This window comes from Trachypithecus francoisi, unplaced genomic scaffold, assembly GCF_009764315.1.
Source record: "Trachypithecus francoisi isolate TF-2019V2 unplaced genomic scaffold, Tfra_2.0 Contig01603, whole genome shotgun sequence".
Lineage (NCBI taxonomy): Eukaryota > Metazoa > Chordata > Mammalia > Primates > Cercopithecidae > Trachypithecus > Trachypithecus francoisi.
This window is the reverse complement of record NW_022681445.1, coordinates 2112164-2133698: the sequence shown is the minus strand read 5'-3', so window position 1 is coordinate 2133698 and position 21535 is coordinate 2112164. Positions and strand designations below refer to the sequence as shown.

Genomic DNA, 21535 nt, shown 5'->3' with positions numbered 1-21535 from the left:
ATCACTTGAGCCTGGCAGGTCAAGGCTGCAGTGAGCTGTGATCATGCTTCTGCCCTCCAGCCTGGCCGAGAGTGAGACCGTCTCAAAAAATAATAACATGAAAATAAGAAATAAGAGTGAAAGAGGCATCATTGATTGAAGATAACTTTGGGGGGGTGTTACATAGTTAACGTATAGATTGATTGAAAGACACAGCAGTTTTAGAAACTACAATAACTATCCAAAAAAGCACATTTGAAATTCCCCATATGAGACCTTGCAATGTCAAAATAAGGAGGGGTGGGGGGCACGGTGATCACACAATGGCTATGACATCACTCACTACATTTATACCTGGTACACAGAGCGCAGAAACATTTCAGCTCTTGCTTGAATGAAGAACAGAAGCCTCTCTTTAGACAGGTCAGTGCCAGATAGTAATGTATAGCTTAAAATGTCTGTTAGTTAATGTACAAAAATCCAAATTCAGCGTTTAGATGTTCGGGAATACTGTATGAAAATTTAAATATTCAGAAGTGGAATGTATGCATTTTTAAAGTTTATGGTTTAATTTTTAAAATTTTGTTGTAATGTGATAAATTCTGGGGTAATTTGTCATGTAGTCACAGATGCAAATACAGCAAGCAGGGATTTTAAAAAATGAACAGAAATACCTTAAAGGAGCTATTCGAAAAGATGGAAAGAAAGTGTGAACAACTTGGGAATTTCAGTGTCTTAGTTTTTTTTAAGCTTGTAAGTTTAAATCGGAATAAGGAAGCTTATTTCCAAAAGATTGAGGTAATTCTGTTATCTCTCCCACGAAGTAGTCTACTTCAGCAAAACAGTACACCGTGTGCTATTTTGGCCTCAGGAAAGATAGAATGTTCGAGTTTGCTAGAAAGAGATAATGATCGCTTTTAGCGACACCTCTCACGGAAAGTTCATCGGGATATTGGTCTAGAGAGAAAATGGCGGCGGGGGGTGAGGGTGGGGGTGGGGGAAGCCGAAATACCTCACTTTAGGATCTGCTATGGGCAATGGATGCCCTAATTTAAGGTTAATTGTAGAATCACGGGCTTCCAACTGTGCATTTCCGTCATCTACACTTTTCCCACAAAGAGATGCCATAATAAATTTACAAAACAGTCCTATAGTCTAGTTTTATATTCTTAAGTCAAGAAAAGGTAATATTTTAAAAGTACCAGCTAGAATTCTATAGCTGATGTGTTAAAAACGAACAACAAAAATCACTGTCCTCTGAATGTTCGTTCTTATTTTGACGCAAGTGGAGACAGAACAGCTTTTTTAAATACGGCATTATCTCCGGGTGGTGCAGACATGCAATTTTTTAATGAATTTTCCCACCCCTGGGAAATCGATTTCTGAAACGTGTAATTGTTGTGCAGTAAGCCAAGTGGACAGTGACGCAATAATCCACTGCAAGTTGCCTTACAAAAATGATGTCATTTGGCGCAGATCTAGTCACTTTTATAACAGGTAGCTATGGAAAAGCTCCCTCCACGTTGTCCCCGATTCCCCCACCCCCACCGTGGCCAAGATGCAAAAAGACACTTTCCTGGCTTCCTAGCCCTCAACTTGTCGAGGGTGGGCGCACCGCAATGGCTCGGGGCCCATCGCTCGTGCAGGCGGAGAGGGACTTAGGGGACGAGGACAGCTGAGTGTCCTCAGCCCCGACGGCGGCGCCGCGGGGGAAGCTGCGTCGGGCCCAGTCCGGGGCCGCGACGCGCGGTCGCCTGTTTTCCTCGGTGGGAAACCGCTGGCGTGGCGGGCCGGCAGCCGGGACGCGGGGCGCCGCGGGCGCGGGACAGCCTTCCCCGCCAGCCCCCCACCCCCGTTCCCACACCCGCTCCCGCTCCCGTGGCGCCGGAAGTGACGCGCTTTAGGCTGAAAGATGGCGGCATTGGCGCTCGACCAGGGGGAAGGTAAACACCCGCCAGGCCACAGGCTGGCCCCCTCGGGGCGCCAGCAGGGGCCGAGGGGGGCCTCCCGGGCCAGCTCCCCGCCCCCAACGGCTTCCCACCCTCCGCCCTCTCTCCCAGCGTGGCGGGCTTCCGCGTCAAGACGACAGCGCACGGGGCCCCGTGCCGGCCAGCCCCGCCTCCCTGGGCGGGCCCCGGGCGGCTCCCGCGGCCCGCAGGGGGCGCGCGGCCCGGAGCGGCCCCCGGCTCGTGGCCCCGCACGCCCCGCCCCTTCCCCGCCCCTTTCCCGCCTTCCTCCACCCCCGGCGTGGTGATCCCGAGGCTCGGCGCGCTTCGGGGCAGAAGCCCGGAGACGCCGTCCTCGACGCTACCTTCTCTGGTGCTTCTGTCTCTGCCTGCTGCCCCCCAGCCCTTTCCCCCGCCCGCGGCCCCACTCGGCCCTCCGCCCAGCCCCGCCGGGTGCTGCTAGGCCCCCGGCGTTGGCAAGGTCGGTCCGGGCCCCGACGCCGCGCCGCCTCGTGCGGAGCCCGACTGTCTGGTTTCGCGACTCAGCGCTGTCTTCTTTCCCAGGACTTACCCAGAAGGTGCTGCAGGCGAGCACGCTCGTGCCCCGCCGGAGCGACCCGGCTCGTGCCGGGAGCGGCCGCTCGTAGACGTCTGAGGAGCCTGCCGAGTGCCGTCCCGGCGCCCGACCGCCCACCCATCGGCCCGCCGGCCCGGTTCTTCCTGATGCAGACTGCCGTCCAGTAGAGGCTGGACAGGACCCCCCGAGGTACGTAGCCGCCCCTGGGCGCCGGCCTGCGGAGCCCGGGCTTCGCCCGCGGCCCCGAGCTAGGCACGAATTCGCCGGCCCTCTCTACACGGACCTGAGTCAAACATTTGGTAGACGCCGGGACCTCATTTGTCTTTGAGTTTACTTAAATTGTTTGAAATGTAATTTTTTTTTTCCCCCAGAGAGAGCGAGAAAGAAAAAGGAAGAAGCATAATTCAGCCATTTTTTGCAGCACATAGCTGCAGGTACCATGATTATTTTTTCCCTAACCCGTTCCTTCCCTTTAACAATTCAATTTATGCCTGAAATAGAACTATGCGAAATGCGAGGCATAAAACTAGGAATCGGAAGGTCTGGGTTCGACTTGGGTGACTCTGAGAAAAAATCGCGTACCGAGCCTCGGTTTCTTATCTATGAAATCTAGTCGGTAGTACCAACATCGCAGGGTTGAGAGGACTATATGAGGTCATATATGTGAAAATAATCCTTAACTGTAGAGTGTTGTAAGAATGCAAGGCCGTTTTTTAAGTAACCTTTGCTAGAGTGGTTAATGTAGTGGCTAACTGTTGCTGCCTCTTTATTTCTATATTACAAATATAAGCAAATAAGTACGGAATGATAGTAAAGCAGTGCTGTGAATCCATAGATCTATAATAGTCACGTTGCTTGGCCTTCCTCCTACGAAGTGCTAACTGCTTATTTAAATAACGGTATTCTTTAATTCAAATGTAACGTTACTGTGGGCGCTTTGCTTTTCCTCGTTCTAGGCCGCTTTAGGCCCCTTTTCTTACTCTGAATATTTAGTTAACACCTTACATTTGTTTAGTCTTTTCTGTTTTCCGAATTTGTTTGCCTTTGTTGATCTGATTAAGTGGTAATTTAGAAAATGCCTTGCAGACATATATACCCTAATTTTAATGCCTGTTTTTCATATCTAGGGAGCAGGATGCTCTAATACTTCTACTAATTTGAAAATTGGTTAAGAGCTTATCAATGCATTCATGTTTCAGTAATCCTTAATAGATCTAGAAATGTGTAGAACATTTCAACTTTTTAGCACTTAATGTAATTATATAATTTGATTCTCATTTTTAATCATCACAACATGTAGTAGGTGCTTAGAGTCACAGTTTATCAGTGGTAGAGGATGTTAACTTGCACTCTTCGTTGCTGATTAATTTGGGGAAAGAATAGGATAGTAAATATTTGTGGTTTGAAAATTGAATTTATTTTGCCAGAATTTATATGTGTAACAGATCAGTATGGATCATTTTTACTTGGCACATCAAAAATATAGTATGTTTTGGTTTAAATGGTCCACAAAAAGTGAAAGAGAAGCATTTTTGGGTATATTGTTATTTTTAGCTAACAAATGGTTTTGAATAGTTGTGTTTTATTAAATTTATAATTGTCTAGTCCAATATCAGTTATCTTTTCAGAGTATGCTTTTGTGTTTTGTAAAATAGAAGTTGGACAGGATTAACATAGTAAAAGGAAGAGCCTACTTCAAAGTGGTTGGTTTTATAGATTGGATTTATCACTTAACTTGAAGATAAAATTTTGACAAATCATTGCTTTATTGGGAATTTCAAGGTTTGACCTTCTCTCTACCTCGAGTCGCGTTATCTCAGAAACCTAACCTTGACCAGGGCAGGCTTGGCTTCATGGATGTTCAGAAGGGCCCCACACTTGGTTTAATAATCTGCATGTAAAACTGGGATTGTACAGTATAAGGGTGAATGGTAAAAGTTATGCTAATTTAAATTTTTAATTTTCCTTTACTCAGAACGACATTAAACATAAAATTTAAAAAACACCCATGAGAGCCGGGAGCGGTGGCTCACGCCTGTAATTCCAGCACTTTGGGAGGCCAGGAGTTTGAGACCAGCCTGACCAACGTGGAGAAACCCCGTCTCTACTAAAAATACAAAATTAGCCGGGCGTGGTGGCACACGCCTGTAGTCCCAGCTACTCTAGTTCCAGCTACTCTGGCGGCTGAGGCAGTAGAATCTCTTGAACCCGGGAGGCGGAAGTTCTGGTGATCCAAGATGGCGGCATTGCACTCCAGCCTGGGCGACAAGAGCAAAACTCCGTCTCAAAAAACACCGTGAAATAGTCGAGAGATACAGAAGAAAGGAAAAAGCTTTATATTTTACTGCCTTTAACGACTTTTTTTTTTTCCCTTTTTTTTAAGACAGAGTCTTGCTCTGTCACCCAGGCTGGAGTGGAGTGGCGCGATCCTCGCTCACTGGAACCTCCACCTCCTGGCCTCAAAGGATTCTTGGGCCTCAGCCTGCTGAGTAGCTGGGATTACAGGCATGCGCCACCACGCCCGGCTAATTTTTGTATTTTTGGTAGAGACGGGGTTTCACCATGTTGGCCAGGCTGGTCTCAAACTCCTGGACTCAAGTGATCCGCCCGCCTTGGCTTCCCAAAGTGCTGGAATTCCAGGCGGGAGTCGCCGCACCCAGCTTTTTTTTCTCTCTCTCTTGAGACACAGCCTCGCTCTGTCTCCCAGGCTGGAGTGCAGTGGCGCGATCTCGGCTCACTGCAACCTCCGCCTCCCGGGTTCAAGCTATTCTCCTGCCTCAGCCTCTCGAGTAGTTGGAATTACAGATGCAAGTCACCATGCTCAGCTAATTTTTGTATTTTTAGTAGAGACGGAGTTTCACCACATTAGCCAGGCTCCTCTCGAACTCCTGGCCTCAAGTGATCCGGCCGTCTCGGCCTCCCAAAGTGCTGGGATTGCAGACGTGAGCCACCGCGCCCGGCCCATCGCCCAGCCTTTTAACGCCATTTTTCCCTGATTTTGAACAAGAGTCCCCGCAAATGATGTAGGTGGCCTGTTGTCAAGCCTGGCCTTTCCCAGTGCAAATGTTTTGAGAGTGAATAATGTTAACTGTGAGGAGAATGAATCTTTAGCTTAGAGGAGGTGGATTACTTTATTAGCATCTATTTTCTCTGAATTGGAGTGCTATATCTCGTGTGGTTTTTATTGAAGAGAAATGAAAGATGGAGCAATGCGTGAGGCATTGTAGAACAGTGTTTAATCAGGAAGGCTCTGAAGTCAGGCGGACCCCAACTTCACAACTTACTAATAATTATATAGCCTTGGGCAAGTTACCTAACCTCTGTGAGCTTTGATGTTCTCATCTTTAAGTCGGGGATGGATACAAAACATGGAAGGTTGTGAGGATTAAATTTATCCGTCTTTCCAACAAATATTTATTAAGCACTTATTATGTGCCAAGCGCTGTTGTAGGTGCTGGAGATAGAACAGTCAATGAAGCAAAACCGCCAAATTGAAGCAGAAAGGAAACTAAGTAAATGGATAATCTGTATTGCCATTTAATATACTGCAGAGAAAAATAAAGTGGAGGAGCATGGGGATTGTCTGGTTGATGGGGCAGATGGGGTTTTGCAACATTAAAAGAGGGTGTTTGAGGAAGGCCTCACTGAAATGACACCAAAGACCCTAAGGGAACCATATATATCTGGGGATAGTGTGATCCTGGCGGAGGTAACAGGGTGTAGAGAGGCCTTAAGTTGGGAGTGTAGCTGGTTTTCAAGGAACAGCAGCACCAAGGGAGATAGTAATATAAGATTATTATTATTGCCATTTTAAGAATCATTGGAAAGGCTCTCATAATTCATCTCTGCCAAGGGTATATGTTGTATTGCTGCTGGTCCAAAAGTGGAAGACCTTTTCAGAATTTGAAATTTTAACCTTGGAAACAAGAAATTAGGAAAGGCAAAATATGTTGTCAGGTTTTCTGTTTTTAATGTAAGACCCTTAAAACTCATCAGGCTCAATCACTGAAACATATAAGAATGGATAGAAAAAAATATTCTTTGCTTTGATAAGATCTTTGAATTTAGTTAATGATATATATCATAGACTTTAATGATTTGCAGGAAATCTGTATCATAACAGCAAGACCTTCCAAAATATTTAGTTTGGTTGTATAATTCTTATGAGGAACTGAAAGGCTAACATTACAGTATTTGTGATTTCATGTTAGAATAGAACTTAGATGATTTGGGGTTTTATTCCCCAATAGAGACTTTTCCTAGAATTCTCACTGGATCCAATCTCTAAAGGCTAAGGGAAGCTGTTTTCCATGACATCACTCTTGGACTACTACTAGTCATAGTGTGGAATAAGCAGAGAAGCATTCAATTGAAGTCTTCTGATGAAAAATAGCATTCAAGCAGGAGTGTTTTTTTCTTATAAGGCTTCTTGTATTATAGGATGACTAAATGCTAAACATACCTGAAAGGTGAAGTAATTTGGTGCCAGTCTGGAGGCTGGAGGACCCAGGGCCCTCCTAATAGCTTAGTTAAATGGTCATTTGCAGTTTGGTCCTGAGTTATAAAAATATTTTGATGACAAGAAAGAATTTACAGTATTAAACACATTAAAGTTAACTTACACAACCGCTCCTCCCATATTAAAGTGAGTTTTCAATTTGAGTAGTGTAATGAGAGTGAAGTGACCACTAATAGAGCTAAAAATTTAGTCTGTCTTTAAATTTGTCTTTTGTTTTAGATTGGTATGTTGAGAAGTTGGCTGCTTTGTGATTGTTGAATTTACATTTTTTTGCTTTATAGGTTACAGAAGTGAGAAATGTTATGACTCAGAAATTAATTCTGTTTTTATCCGTAGTAAGCCTTTGCATTCTCTTTTCAGTATGCAACTGTGGCATTTTCTGCATAGACATCAATTTTGGTAGGAGAACAGTTTGGGGATGAAGAGAGTATGAAATTATTTAAATTTTTCATTGAGGATAAGTATATTATATCAACCTCTGAGAATCTAGCTTTTGCATTGAATACGTTAAGCTTTTGTATGAATTTTCAAGCAGCTGTGGAAGGAATGTGAAAGCAATAAATTATTGCTTATGGCATAAACATAGAGGTTAATTTTGAAATGTCTTTTAATTAATTGCCTAGAATTTTGCCTTCACATCAGAATGACAGCCTTATAACTGAAAAGGAAGCATTTATTTGCCTTTAATTTCCTGTCCAGTTTTACCCCCCCCCAAACTTCTTTTTTTACTGGTCACTAGAGAGTTTGAAGTGTTCAAAATTTCTGTGACATAAATAGCAGTAATAGTCTTCCAGGGCAGAGGTAGGAGTAAGAAGAGGTTGAGGTTTGTACGTGCACGTGTGTGTGTGTGTGTGTGTGTGTGTGTGTGTGGGGTCACTTATCTCTTATACTTTCAGTTCTCAAACCTGTGGTCTCAGGACTTCTTTTTAATCTTAAAAATTAGTGGGGACCGGGCTTGGTGGCTCATACCTGTAATCCCAGCACTTTGAGAGGCCGAGGCAGGTGGATTGCTTGAGGCCGGGAGTTCGAGACCAGCCTGGGCAACTTGGTGAAACCCGGTCTCTACTAAAAATACAAAAATGAGCCAGGTGTGGTGGTGGGCGCCTGTAATCCCAGCTACTCAGGAGGCTGAGGCAGGAGAATCGCTTGAACCCCAGAGGCAGAGGTTGCAGAGATCATGCCCCTGTACTCCAGCCTGGGTGCAGAGTGAGACTGTCTCAAAAATAAACAATAAAAATTAAGTCTGTTGCATGGTAACCTAAATAACTTTTTTTTAATGAAAAATAACTTTTCTTTTTTTTTTTTTTTTTTTCAGACGGAGTCTGGCTCTGTCTCCCAGGCTGGAGTGCAGTGGCCGGATCTCAGCTCACTGCAAGCTCCACCTCCCGGGTCCACGCCATTCTCCTGCCTCAGCCTCCTAAGTAGCTGGGACTACAGGCGCCCGCCACCTCGCCCGGCTAGTTTTTGTATTTTTAGTAGAGATGGGGTTTCACCGTGTTAGCCAGGATGGTCTCGATCTCCTGACCTTGTGATCCGCCCGTCTCGGCCTCCCAAAGTGCTGGGATTACAGGCTTGAGCCACCGCGCCCGGCCGAAAAATAACTTTTCTAAAACAGTTAAGAACTTGGTGAAAAGATAGCATTGTTTTAAATTTTTGCAAATCTCTTTAATATCTGGCTTAATAAAAGCCAGTGAGCTTCTCATCAGCTTCTGCATTCAGTCTGTTGCAATATCACATACCATGTGTAAACCTCTGGAAAACAGAATGAAAGTGAAAAAGACAAATAACTATTCTTTATTTGTGTATTTATTTTGAGACGGAGTCTTGCTCTGTCGCCCAGGCTGGAGTGTGGTGGCGCAATCTTCGTTCACTGCAACCTCTGCCTCCCGGGTTCAAGCAATTCTCATGCCTCACCCTCCTGAGTAGCTGGGATTAGAGGCACGTGCCACCACCTCTGGCTAAGTTTTGTATTTTTTAGTAGAGACAGGGTTTCACCATATTGACCAGGCTGGTTTCGAACTCCTGAGCTCAAGTGATCAGCCCACCTCTACCTCCCAAGGTGCTAAGATCGTGGATGTGAGCCACCGTGCCTGGCTGGCCAATAACTTAAAAAAAAATTATTTTGATAATAATTTTGACATTGGGAAGCCCCTTTAGTGGGGACTGGAATCTTTTAGGACAATTGGATTCACTTGTCCCCAGATCATGCTTTGAGAATCCCTATACTATTCATTCTTAGGCACAAAAATGTGAGGCTTTCTTTTATTTAGTCAGTACCAAGTTTATGAAACAAGATACATTCTTCAGTATTTCCTTCCTGGTAGTATAAGTATGCTTTGTCATTTGGTCTAATTTAGGTTGGTTCCCCTCTTGGGGAAAAAAAAAAAACCTACCATTTGAAATTCTGAAGGCCATGTATAAAATGTTTGTAAACCTATATGTGAAAAGTAAGGATACAGAATTTTTGTACATTGAACATTTTGTCAGTAAATGTTTCTTTCTCAAAGCCTCTTAAATTTTTCCTCCAGCACTCACTGATTTAAAGAATTCTTATTTAAGGTTTTTGTGTTTTACAATGATTCGTTTTCTTTTGGGAGAGTGGGGCTACGCACTTCTTGTTGAGCATGCTGCTGCCGCCGCCGCTGTCTCTGCCATTGCAAAGTAGTTCTTATAATAGTTTTCTTCCTTAAATTGATATAATTCTGTACTTACATTTCTTTTTAGAGACAGGGCCTTGTTCTGTCGCCCTGGCTGGAATGCAGTGGCTTCATCGTGGTTCACTGCAGCCTCGACATCTTCAGCTCAAGCGATTTTCCTGCCTCAGCCTCCCAAGTAGCTGGGGCCACAGGAGCATGCCACCAAGCTCTGCTATTTTTTTTTTTTTTTTTTTTGAGATGGAGTCTCGCTCTGTCGCCTAGGCTGGAGTGCAGTGGCACGATCTCGGCTCACTGCAAGATCCGCCTCCCGGGTTCACACCGTTCTTCTGCCTCAGCCTCCTGAGTAGCTGGGACTACAGGCGCCCGCCATCGCGCCCGGCTAATTTTTTGTATTTTTAGTAGAAACGGGGTTTCACCGTGGTCTCGATCTCCTGACCTTGTGATCCGCCCGCCTCGGCCTCCCAAAGTGCTGGGATTACAGGCGTGAGCCACCGCGCCCGGCCAAGCTCTGCTATTTTTTAAAAAATTGTTTTGGGCCGGGCGCGGTGGCTCAAGCCTGTAATCCCAGCACTTTGGGAGGCCGAGACGGGTGGATCACAAGGTCAGGAGATCGAGACCATCCTGGCTAACACGGTGAAACCCCGTCTCTACTAAAAATACAAAAAACTAGCCGGGCGAGGTGGCGGGCGCCTGTAGTCCCAGCTACTCCGGAGGCTGAGGCAGGAGAATGGCATGAACCCGGGAGGCGGAGCTTGCAGTGAGCTGAGATCCGGCCACTGCACTCCAGCCCGGGCGACAGAGCAAGACTCCGTCTCAAAAAAAAAAAAAAAAATTGTTTTGGAGAGAAGAGGTCCAGCCACGTTGCCCAGGCTGGTCTTGAACTCCTGTATCAAGTGATCCTTGTGCCTTGTCTCCCAAAATGTTGGTATTACAGGCATGAGGCTGCTGCACCCAGTTAAAGAGTTATGTACACAGTTTTTTTGTTTGTTTGTTTGTTTGTTTGTTTTGAGACACGGTCTCACTCTATTACCCAGGCTGAAGTTCAGTGGTGGATTATAGCTCAATGCAGCCTCGGCCTCCCGGGCTCAGTTTATCCTCTGACTTCAGCCTCCTGAGTAGCTGGGACTACAGTCACACACCACCACATCTGACTTAATTTTTGTGTTTTTAGTAGAGATGGGGTTTCGCCACATTGCCCAGGCTGGCCTCGAACTCCCGGGCTCAAGCGATATGCCCACCTTGGCTTCCCAAAGTAGTGGGCTTACAGACATGAGCCACCACGCCTGACCCTGATCTGTTGTAAATCTGCATTATGATAAACCCTAGGGAGGCATGGGATCGGTAGAGAGGAGATTGAGGGTTCTCACTTAACGTTATTTCATTTATTCACCACCCTAACTTGATAATAAGATGACGATGATTATTAGTAATGTATGGATGGAAACCAAGATTAGGAAGTTAACAACATTTCTCTAGGTCACACAGTAAGTACTAGTAAGCACTTTGATTTCAGAGGTTTTGCTCTTTCCGACCACGCTATTTTGTATTTTTTGCAAATAGAATCTAATCTTTTTTTTTTTTTTTTTTGAGACAGGCTCTTACTCTGTTGCCCAGGCTGGAGTGCAATGGCGCCATCTCAGCTCATTGCAACGTCTGCCTCCTGGGCTCAGGCAATTTTCCTGCCTCAGCCTCCCAGGTAGCTGAGACTACAGGCACACACTGCCACGCCCAGATAATTTTTGTAGAGACAGGGTTTTGATATATTGCCCAGGCTAGAATCTAGTCTTAACTTTATTTCTAACGACTAGTTCTATGACCTTGAATAAAAAGTCAGTTCACCCGTGGACATTACAGTCTTTATCTGTGGAGTCAGAGTTGACCTGGGTCCTGAGTCCTGAGAAACTATACTCAGAAGGTGGGCTGGGGAGTTTCTTCAGAGTTAACTAGATCAGGCTTACTATTTTGGCTCTAGTAGCACAACATGAAGGGGCATGGTAATAAGCCTTAATATTACAGTGTACTTAAGGTCCATGCACTGTTCTGAGTGCTTTACATCCTTTAATTCATTTAATCCTCACAGCAACCTGTAAGGTAGGTTCTATTAATGTTAGTACCCCAATTTTTTTTTTTTTTTTTTTGAGACAGGGTCTCACTCTGTTGCCCAGGCTGGAGTGCAGTGGTGCGATCTCTGCTCACCGCAACCTCCACCTTGTGGGTTCAAGCAGTTCTCCCACCTCAACCTCCCGAGTAGCTGGGATTACAGGCGTGAGCTACTGCACCTGTCCAAGTACCCCAATTTTTTTTTTTGAGACAGAGTCTCACTCTGTCACCCAGGCTGGAGTGCAGTGATGCCATCTCGATTCACTGCAAGCTCCACCTCCCGGGTTCACGCCATTCTCCTGCCTCAGCCTCCCGAGTAGCTGGGACTACAGGCACCCACCATGATGCCCGGCTAATTTTTTTTGTATTTTTAGTAGAGACGAGGTTTCACCACGTTAGCCAGGATGGTCTCGATCTCCTGACCTTGTGATCCACCCGCCTTGGCCTCCCAAAGTGCTGGGATTACAAGTGTGAGCCACTGCGCCTGGCCTGAAGTACCCCATTTTTAAAGTTTTCGATTTTATACTTTTTAAATTAATCAATTTGAGATGGAGTTTCACTCTTGTTGCCCAGGGTAGAGTGCAATGAACTGATCTCGGCTCACTGCAACCTCCGCCTCCCAGGTTCAAGCGATTCTCCTGCCTCAGCCTCCCAAGTAGCTGGGATTACAGGTGCCAGCCACCACACCCGGCTAATTTTTGTATTTGTAGTAGAGACGGGGTTTCACCACATTGACCAGGCTGGTGTAGAACTCCTGACCTCAGGTGATCTGCCCACCTCGGCCTCCCAGAGTGCTGGGATTACGGGCGTGAGCCACCGCGTCCGGTTCAGATTTTGCATTTTAGAGCACCGAGAGGCTGAGTAGCTTGTCCCAATGTCACAGAGCTAATAAGAGGTAGAACCACGCTTCAAACCTAGGCATCTGACTCCAGACCTATACCCTTACTACTTCCATCTAGAGACTATCATGTTGGTCACTTAATCACTGAGTATTTCACTGTTTTCTACTTAATACATGGGTACCATAAAAGTAAAATACTGCTGCTGCTCTAAAGTTGTTAGTCTTATCGATAAATGCACTGAGCTTTTTAGGTAGAAAATAAGTTACTGCATATGTCTTGGCTATTGCAGATTAGTTTTAGAAGTCTGTTTAGATCAGGTAAACTTCACAAATGTATTGCTGATACTTTAAAAGTAACTATAGTTTATTTAACTGGCATGCGTATTTAGTGCATTGCATATTTACAAAATCATATGAAAAGAATGAGAATTTTAGGACTAAAAATATTTTAGAGATCATGTCTAGTGCTCTTGTTTTTACAGATGCAGAGAGAAGGCCAAGAAAGTTTGAGTAACTTATAGATATTTCTGTTCTAAAACTATTAGTTAGGACCCTTGGTTATAAGTAGGAAAAATCAACCTAATGTAGTAAAGAGGAAGAATTTATTCTAAGAATGTAAGGCTCTCTCAGAACCCAAGGGCAGACATAGAACTGGGTCTAGCAACTGGGAGAATGAGGTGTTCAGGAACGCTCCCTGTCCTCCTTTTGGCTTTATTCTTTCTCAGTTGACTGTCTTTCTCTCTGATCTTCAGCCCACATGGCAGACAGAAGTGGGTGCCCACAGCTGCTCTTTGACATGTTCCAGTTCCCGTCATACACAGTCAATACACATCTCTCTCTTTTTCTCTTTGTTTCTCTCTTCTCTCCCCTCGCCTTTGCTAAGTTTCTGTTCATCTTGATTCATATTTCCCACTCCTGTATGACCATGAGTGACCGTGGCCAGGATCACAGAGTGGGAGGCTGCCTGCTAGGAGTCCCTCTCCGCAGGCTGGGTGCCCAGAGGAGAGTGCTTTGTACTTAGGCAGGAGCTGTCTTTACAAGTATGTCTTTGGGGTCTTTTGACTCACAGTTTACCTACCAATCCTCTTCCTCCTCCTCCTGTTTTTTCCCCCGCTGCTTCTCTGCCTTATAATATTTCCACCATAGTAAGTATCTGGAACCTTGATTGTTGGTTGTTTTTTTGTTTTTTTTGAGAAAGCATAGTTTCTCCTTTTATAAATTTAGATGGAGTATTTTTCAGAAATGTGAATGCTGGCCGGGCGAGGTGGCTCACGCTTGTAATCCCAGCACTTTGGGAGGCCGAGGTGGGCGGATCGCGAGGTCAGGAGATCGAGACCATCCTGGCTAACACGGTGAAACCCCATCTCTACTAAAAATACAAAAAATTAGCCGGGCGAGGTTGCGGGCGCCTGTAGTCCCAGCTACTCGGGAGACTGAGGCAGGAGAATGGCGTGAACCCGGGAGGCGGAGCTTGCAGTGAGCCGAGATTACGCCACTGTACTCCAGCCTGGGCGACAGAGCGAGACTCCGCCTCAAAAAAAAAAAAAAAAAAAAAGAAATGTGAATATTAACTGTTGTAGACCTTTTCAGGTAGTGATTAACTGTTGAATAGAGAGGGTGACTTTGACATGAAGTATGGTATTTTTAGGCATTGTCAAAATAACAGATTAATGAAACACAAAGTAGTTTACTCTCAAGTATATGAACACTGATTTCCAGCCTTCTATTATTAAATCTTCATTAAATGTGACCAATAAATCTTTATTTTTTCTTTTAGATTTGGGTCTTGTTCTACTGCCCAGGCTGGAAAGCAGTGGCATGATCATGGCTCACTGTAGCCTGAAATTCCTGCCTCAGCCTCCCGAGTAGCTGAGACTGTAGGTGTATGCCACCATGCCCATTTGATTTTTTTTTTATTTTTATTTTTTTAAGAGACGGAGTCTCGCTCTGTTGCCCAGGCTGGAGTGCAGTGGTGCGATCTCGGCTCACTGCAAGCTCTGCCTCTCGGGTTCATGCCATTCTCCTGCCTCAGCCTCCCGAGTAGCTGGGACTACAGGCACCCACCACCACGCCCAGCTAATTTTTTGTATTTTTAGTGGAGACGGGGTTTCACCGTGTTAACCAGGATGGTCTCGATCTCCTGACCTTGTGATCTGCCCACCTCGGCCTCCCAAAGTGCTGGGATTACAGGTGTGAGCCACTGCGCCCGGCCGATTTTTTTTTTTTTTTTAATTTTGTTAGAGATGGGGTCTTTGTTTCTCAGGCTGTTCTTTCAAGTGATCCTCCCACCTCAGCCTCCTGAGTTGCTTGGATTACAGGCACAAGCCACCACTCCCTGCAGACCAATACAGCATGACAAGGCAGAGTTGATCGTTGGTGACCATAATGATCCTGAAAAAAAAAATGTAGTATCAAATTTTTCATCCGGTTTAATTTGTTGTTTTTAATTATATATTTTTTTCTATTATTACTTTTTTTAGAGATGGGAACTCACTATGTTGCTTAGGCTTGTCTCAAACTCCTGGACTCAAGCAATCCTCCTCTCTTGGCCTCCCAAAGTGTGGGATTACAGGTGTGAGCCCCACACCCAGCCCTATTCTAATTATTTGGAAAACTGGTAATTAGTGTGATGTTGATAGCCCTCTTAGACTGGTTATTCAAACACCACACTGTATGAGATTCCTTTTGTTCCCAGTATGCATTTGTGTGTGTAGGAAAATTCTAAGCTCATCAATTTTACCTTTAAAAATAATTCAAGCCTGGGAATGGTGGCTTATGCCTGTAATCCCAGCACTTTGGGAGGCCGAGGCAGGCAGATCTCTTGAGGTCAGGAGTTTGAGACTAGCTGGCCAACAAGACAAAACCCTGTCTCTACTCAAAATAAAAAAAAAAAAAATTAGCTGAGCCTAGTGGCACGTATCTCTAACCCCAGCTACTTGGGAGGCTGAGGTAGGAGAATCGCTTGAACCCAGAAGCTGGAGGTTGCAGTGAGTGGAGATCGCACCACTGCACTCCAGCCTGGGCAACACAGTGAGACTCCATCTCAAAAAAAAAAAATTTTTTTTTTAAGCTGGATGCAGTGGCGTGCCTACTGAAGAGACTGATGTAGGAGGATCGCTTGAGCCCAGCAGTTCAAGACTGTTGTGTACTGTGATCATGCCTGTGAATAGCTACTGCACTCCAGCCTGGGGAACATAGCAAGACCCTGTCTCTAAAAACTAAATCAGTAGTTCAGATAAACAAGACCAAACTTGTAGCTTACTTTGATCTTAAATGTATTAGTAAAGGTGTTTTGCCAAGCATTGATTACAGTTTCCAGAATTTATTTTTTTCCAAATTATAGATAGCCCTCTTGTGTTCTACCTTTCCAAATGAAATGGTACAGCTTTCGATTAATGGAGTACTAATAAAAATTTGTTATTAATTTCACCTTTTACATACTTTGTGGTCTTAGATAAGTGAACCTTTAATGTGGTAGAATCAGTAGGACTTAAAGGTAGGTTAGCGGAGAGAAGGAAGGAAAGAGGGAACCTCAAATGCCTCTTGAGAAGATGGGGAATACTGAAAAATCTGATGTGGGGGCAGAATAGAATTATGATTGTTTAGACATGTTGCTTTTGAGATGGCAAAATGGGATCATCCCAAAATGGAGCACCCAGAAGTGTCTGCTAGGCAGTTGATTCCACATATATATGGACTGGAGTAAGGATGGAGATCTGGACAGAGATGATCAAGGTACTGGTGAAAGTGCATGTAAGTAGAAACCATGGATTTAGGTGAGCTCATTTAGGGAGACACAGTATTTAGATGAGAAAAGAGGCAAGAACAGAATCCTGGGGAATACCAGTGTTTAAAGGGTAGCTCAAGAAAAGTGAGCCCATGAAGGAGATTGAGAAATGAGCAGCCCAGAACTAAGAAGAGAATCAGGAGCATGGTATCATGGAGCTGAGAGTGTGAAGAGCTGAGCATAATTTATACTGCAGAAGGATCCAGGGAAATGGGGACTAGAATGTAACCTCTGAATTGGACCAATTAAGGCCTTTTAAAGAGATTTTTATGAACTTTTAAAAAAGCAATAATACACTTTTATTGGAAATAGATTAGAAAACACAGATTAGCAATAGGAAGGGATAAAAGTAAAACTACCTGTTTTATTTATCTATTTTTATTTACCTATTTTTATTTATCTACCATTTTTTATTTTTTTGAGACAGGGTCTTGCTCTGTCATCCAGGCTGGAGTGCAGTGGTACAATCTCAGCTCACTGCAAGCTCCACCTCCCAGGTTCAAGCAATTCCCCTGCCTCAGCTTCCTCCCACCCGAGTAACTGGGATTGCAGGCACCTGCCACCAGCTAATTTTTGTATTTTTAGTAGAGACAGAGTTTCGCCATGTTGGCCAGGCTGGTCTTGAACTCCTGACCTCAAGCAATCCCCCCACCTTGGTCTCCCAAAATGCTGGGATTACAGGCGTGAGCCACCGCACTTGGCCTACTCTACCGTTTTTAATGTTTTTGGCATTCTATCCTTTTAGACTCTTTTTATTTTTTTCTTTCTTTGAGACAGGGTCTCACTGTATCATCCAGGCTGAAATGCAGTGGCATAATCATGGCTCTGCAGCCTCAACTTCCTGGACTCAGGTGATTCTCTCACCTCAGCCTCCCGAGTAGCTGGGACTACAGATGTGAGCCACCGTGCCCAGCTTTTTTTTTTTTTTTTGAGACGGAGTCTCGCTCTGTTGCCAGGCTGGAGTGCAGTAGCACAATCTTGGTTCACTGCAACCTCCACCTCCCAGGTTCAAACAGTTCTTGTGTCTCAGCCTCCCAAGTAGTTGTGGTTACAGGCATGTGCCACCACGCCTGGCTAATTTTTGTATTTTTAGTAGAGATGGGGTTTCACCATGTTGGCCAGGCTGGCCTGGAACTCCTTGCCTCGTAATCTGCCTGCCTCGGTCTCCCAAAGTGCTGGGATTACAGGCATGAGCCACAGTGCGTGGCCCCACCCCCAACCCCCCCCGCTTTTTTTTTTTTTTTTAAAGAGACAGTGTCTCACTATGTTGCCGAGGCTGGTCCCGAACAGGCCTCAGGCAATCCTCCTACCTCAGCCTCCCAAAGTGCTGGGATTATAGGCATGAGCCACCATGCCTGCCTTTTCTTATTTATTAAAAAGGATTTTTTGTTTTGTTTTCTTTCTTTCTTTTTTTTTTGAGATGACTTTGGGCTGGGATAACTATTGAATAAACGGGTTAATCTGTCAGGAAATTGAATAAAGGGTATCATGGACAACATATTGATGAAACAAAGTAGTAAATCTAGTGATGGTTTATTCATGGGAGTGGAGAAGTGGCATCTTTTTAGTGCGTACATAGATACCACCTTTTCCTTCTCGGCAACTGAGGGCTCAGCCAAACCCAGAGTACAGAGGGATTCCCAATGGCACTTACCTCCACACCTAACACAGTACCTGGCACACAGAAGGGCTCTTCCTTTTAGTAAATGAAATGGGAAGGCATTGACAGAGTGGTAACACTGGCAGTGACAGCCTCCCTGAAAAAGGAGGTAGAATAAGTGACAGCAGTTGACTGCAGTGCCAGCTGCTTCTCTGGACGGCTCGGGGTCCATCCAAACACCTAACCAGGGGAAGGACAGAACTTGGGAGATTAGGTCCCGCAGTGTCACTGGTGGAAATTCAGAGCCGTAGATGTTGGCTGCCACATCCTTAGTGCTCTTTTAGGCTGGTGTGGTTTATAGATTGCGTTCTAGCAAATACCTCCAACATATGATCCCAAGTCATGAGGTATTCTAGAAGGTGCTTAAAAAATGGCTGTAGTATCCCAGAGATTTGTCCATATCTGTTGTTCTTAGTTTGGGAACATCTTTCATAGTGCATCAGTGTTATATCAGCAGGGAATAACAACTGTTCGGTGGATGAAACTGCCCAAAGGCACTGAAGATTGGCCCAAGATTAAAGGGCCAGTCAGCATAGTTTTTGTTTAGCAGGGCAGGGATGGAGGACAGGCAGAGAGAGTTAAGGGATGAAGGCCCTAGTTAGAAAGTGGTTGCTCTGATATGGGAAGGTCTAAACTGGAGAAGGACAGAGGGTAAGTTAGATGATAGACCAAGTGAAAGGAGAGTAGGAGGGTTAAGTAAGAAGTTGACAGTTAAGATTTCAGATGTAGACCAGTTCTGGATCAGGGACAGGTCCAAGTGGGGTGGGAGTAGGGTTTGCAATGGAATAAGTGGGGAGGTTGTAGGAGTTGAGATGGTCAGGGAGTTTTGACCTACAGTTTTTGGATGGTGATCTTATGTGAACATTGAAGAGGTGTGAAAGATGACTTAGCCAGGTGTTGAAGTCTTTTTTTTTTTTTTTTGTGACGGAGTCTTGCTCTGTCTCCCAGGCTGGAGTGCAGTGGCGTGATCTTGGCTCACTGCACCCTCCGCCTCCCGGGTTCCAGGGATTCTCCTGCCTTAGCTTCCCAAGTAACTGGGATTACAGGTGCCAGCCACCACGCGTGGCTAATTTTTGTATTTTTAGTGGAGACGAGGTTTTGCCATGTTGACCAGGCTGGTCTTGAACTCCTGACCTCAGGCGATCCGCCCTCGTAGGCCTCCCAAAGTGCTGGGGTTACGGTCGTGAGCCACTGCGCCTGGCCCTTTTTTTTTCTTGAAATGGAGTCTCTCTCTTTCGCCCAGGGTGGAGTGCAGTGGTGCAGTCTTGGCTCACTGTGACCTCCACCTCCTGGGTCTCAGCCTCCAGAGTAGCTGGGACTACAGGCACCCACTACCATGTGCAGCTAATTTTTGTATTTGTTTTTTATTTTATTTATTTTGAGACGGAGTTTCACTCTTGTCGCCCAGGTTGGAGTGCAGTGGCGCAATCTCGGCTCACTGCAACCTCTGCCTCCTGGGTTCAAGCGATTCTCCTGCCTCAGCCTCCTGAGTAGCTGGGATTACAGGGGCCCGCCACCACGCCTGGTTAATTTTTATATTTTTAGTAGAGATGGGGTTTCACCATGTTGGCCAGGCTGGTCTCAAACTCCTGACCTCAGGTGATCTACCCACCTTGGCCTCCCAAAGTGTTGGGATTACAGGCATGAGCCACCACGCCTGGCCTTTAATTTTTGTATTTTTAGTAGGGACACGGTTTTACCATGTTGTCCAGGCTGGTCTTGAACTTTTTTGTTGTTGTTGTTGAGACGGAGTCTCGCTCTGTCGCCCAGGCTGGAGTGCAGTGGCCGGATCTCAGCTCACTGCAAGCTCCGCCTCCCGGGTTACGCCATTCTCTCGCCTCAGCCTCCCGAGTAGCTGGGACTACAGGCGCCCGCCATCTCGCCCGGCTAATTTTTTGTATTTTTTTAGTAGAGACGGGGTTTCACCGTGTTAGCCAGGATGCTCTCGATCTCCTGACCTCGTGATCCGCCCGTCTCGGCCTCCCAAAGTGCTGGGATTACAGGCTTGAGCCACCGCGCCCGGCCGGTCTTGAACTCTTGACCTCAAGTGATCTGCCTGCCTCAGCCTCCCAAAGTGCTGGGATTACAGATGTGAGCCACCGTGCCTGGCCCAGGTGTTGAAGTCTTCATCAAATGTTTGAGAGTGATTGAGGAGAAGATGTGTATGGAAGTGATAAGGGATGACAGAAGATGAATTTTTATCTGAACAAAAGGCCAGGTTTTAGAAAAAGAACAATAGAAAGCTAAGAGAGAGAAAGCTTGGAAAGTAAGTCTGTAAGCTCTAACAGTTTTTTTTTTTTTTTTTTCTAACATGCATGGAGTAGGGATAGAGGTTGGAGGCAGGAGGCCTGGAAGCTGTGACTTTTAGGAAAACTATGTCTCATTTAAATGAAGTTGAGGGAACTTTCTGTGACCAACCTGAGCATGTAGGGGAGTTTGTTTACATTGAAATAAGGTTCCACGGGGCACAGTGGAAAGGTTTGGGAGGGAATTCAGGGATGGAGGATGGGTCATTGGGAAAGAAGCTGGGAGCTGTGTAAGGATGAGAATTAAGAAGATAGATGGCCTGGGAGGGGGTATATAAGGAGGAGAAAATTAATTTGCTTCATAAATAGCCCAGTAGACTGAATTAGTGACTGGGCTCAGTGGCTCACGCCTGTAACCCCACCACTTTGGGGAGGCCGAGTCAGATGGATCACCTGAGGTCAGGAGTTTCAGACGAGCCTAGCCAACATGGTGAAACCCATCTTCGCTAAAAATAGAAAAATTAGCTGGGTGTGTGGCAGGTGCCTGTAGACCCAGCTACTTGGGAGGCTGAGGCATGAGAATCGCTTGAACCCGGGAGGCGGAGGTTGCGGTGAGCCGAGATTGTGTCACTGCACTCCAGCCTGGATGACAGAGCTAGTCTGTCCCCAAAAAACAAAAAAGTAGACTGAATTAGTTTATTCTGCTGTATTTAAGAGATCTAATTATAGTTCTCTGCTGTTTTACCTTCATTTCTCTGATATGGAAAGATTTGGTTTAATTTCCTTTAAAATTATATATTTGTATTTTTAAATATATATGCATCACATCATTATTGTTTTTCAAAGTAAGGGTAATGAGGTAAATGAAAAGAAAGCCTCTCCTGAAAACCCACTACCCAGGGACATTATTTTGGTACATATTTCTCCAGACTTTTTCTCAGCTAACAAATACATGTGTATTTAGTTTTTGAAGATGTACTCAGTATACTGCGGTCACTTGCTTTTTTTTTCATACAATATCTGGTAAATATTCTTTGTAAAAATAGTTAAACTGTTGGCATCATTTTAAATGGTTAATTTATTGTATGACCATATCATGTTTTAATAATTTGTTATTGGACTTTTGAATAGTTTCTAATTTTTTAATAATAAGCCTAGATAGAAAAACCTTATATGTACAGCTTGGCTATTTATTTGAATATTTCCTTTAGGTAAATTTCTAG

General features: G+C 45.0%; 1 protein-coding gene across 1 annotated transcript in view; it reads left to right on the top strand.

The window, feature by feature from the left end:
* The first annotated feature begins 351 nt into the window (after positions 1-351).
* The window catches only part of KLHL15 (kelch like family member 15), a 49959-nt gene continuing 28775 nt past the window's right edge, over positions 352-21535 (top strand). The window contains 2 exon segments of the mRNA XM_033195541.1: positions 352-402; positions 2490-2691. The gene's annotated coding sequence lies outside the window, so the exon portion shown is untranslated.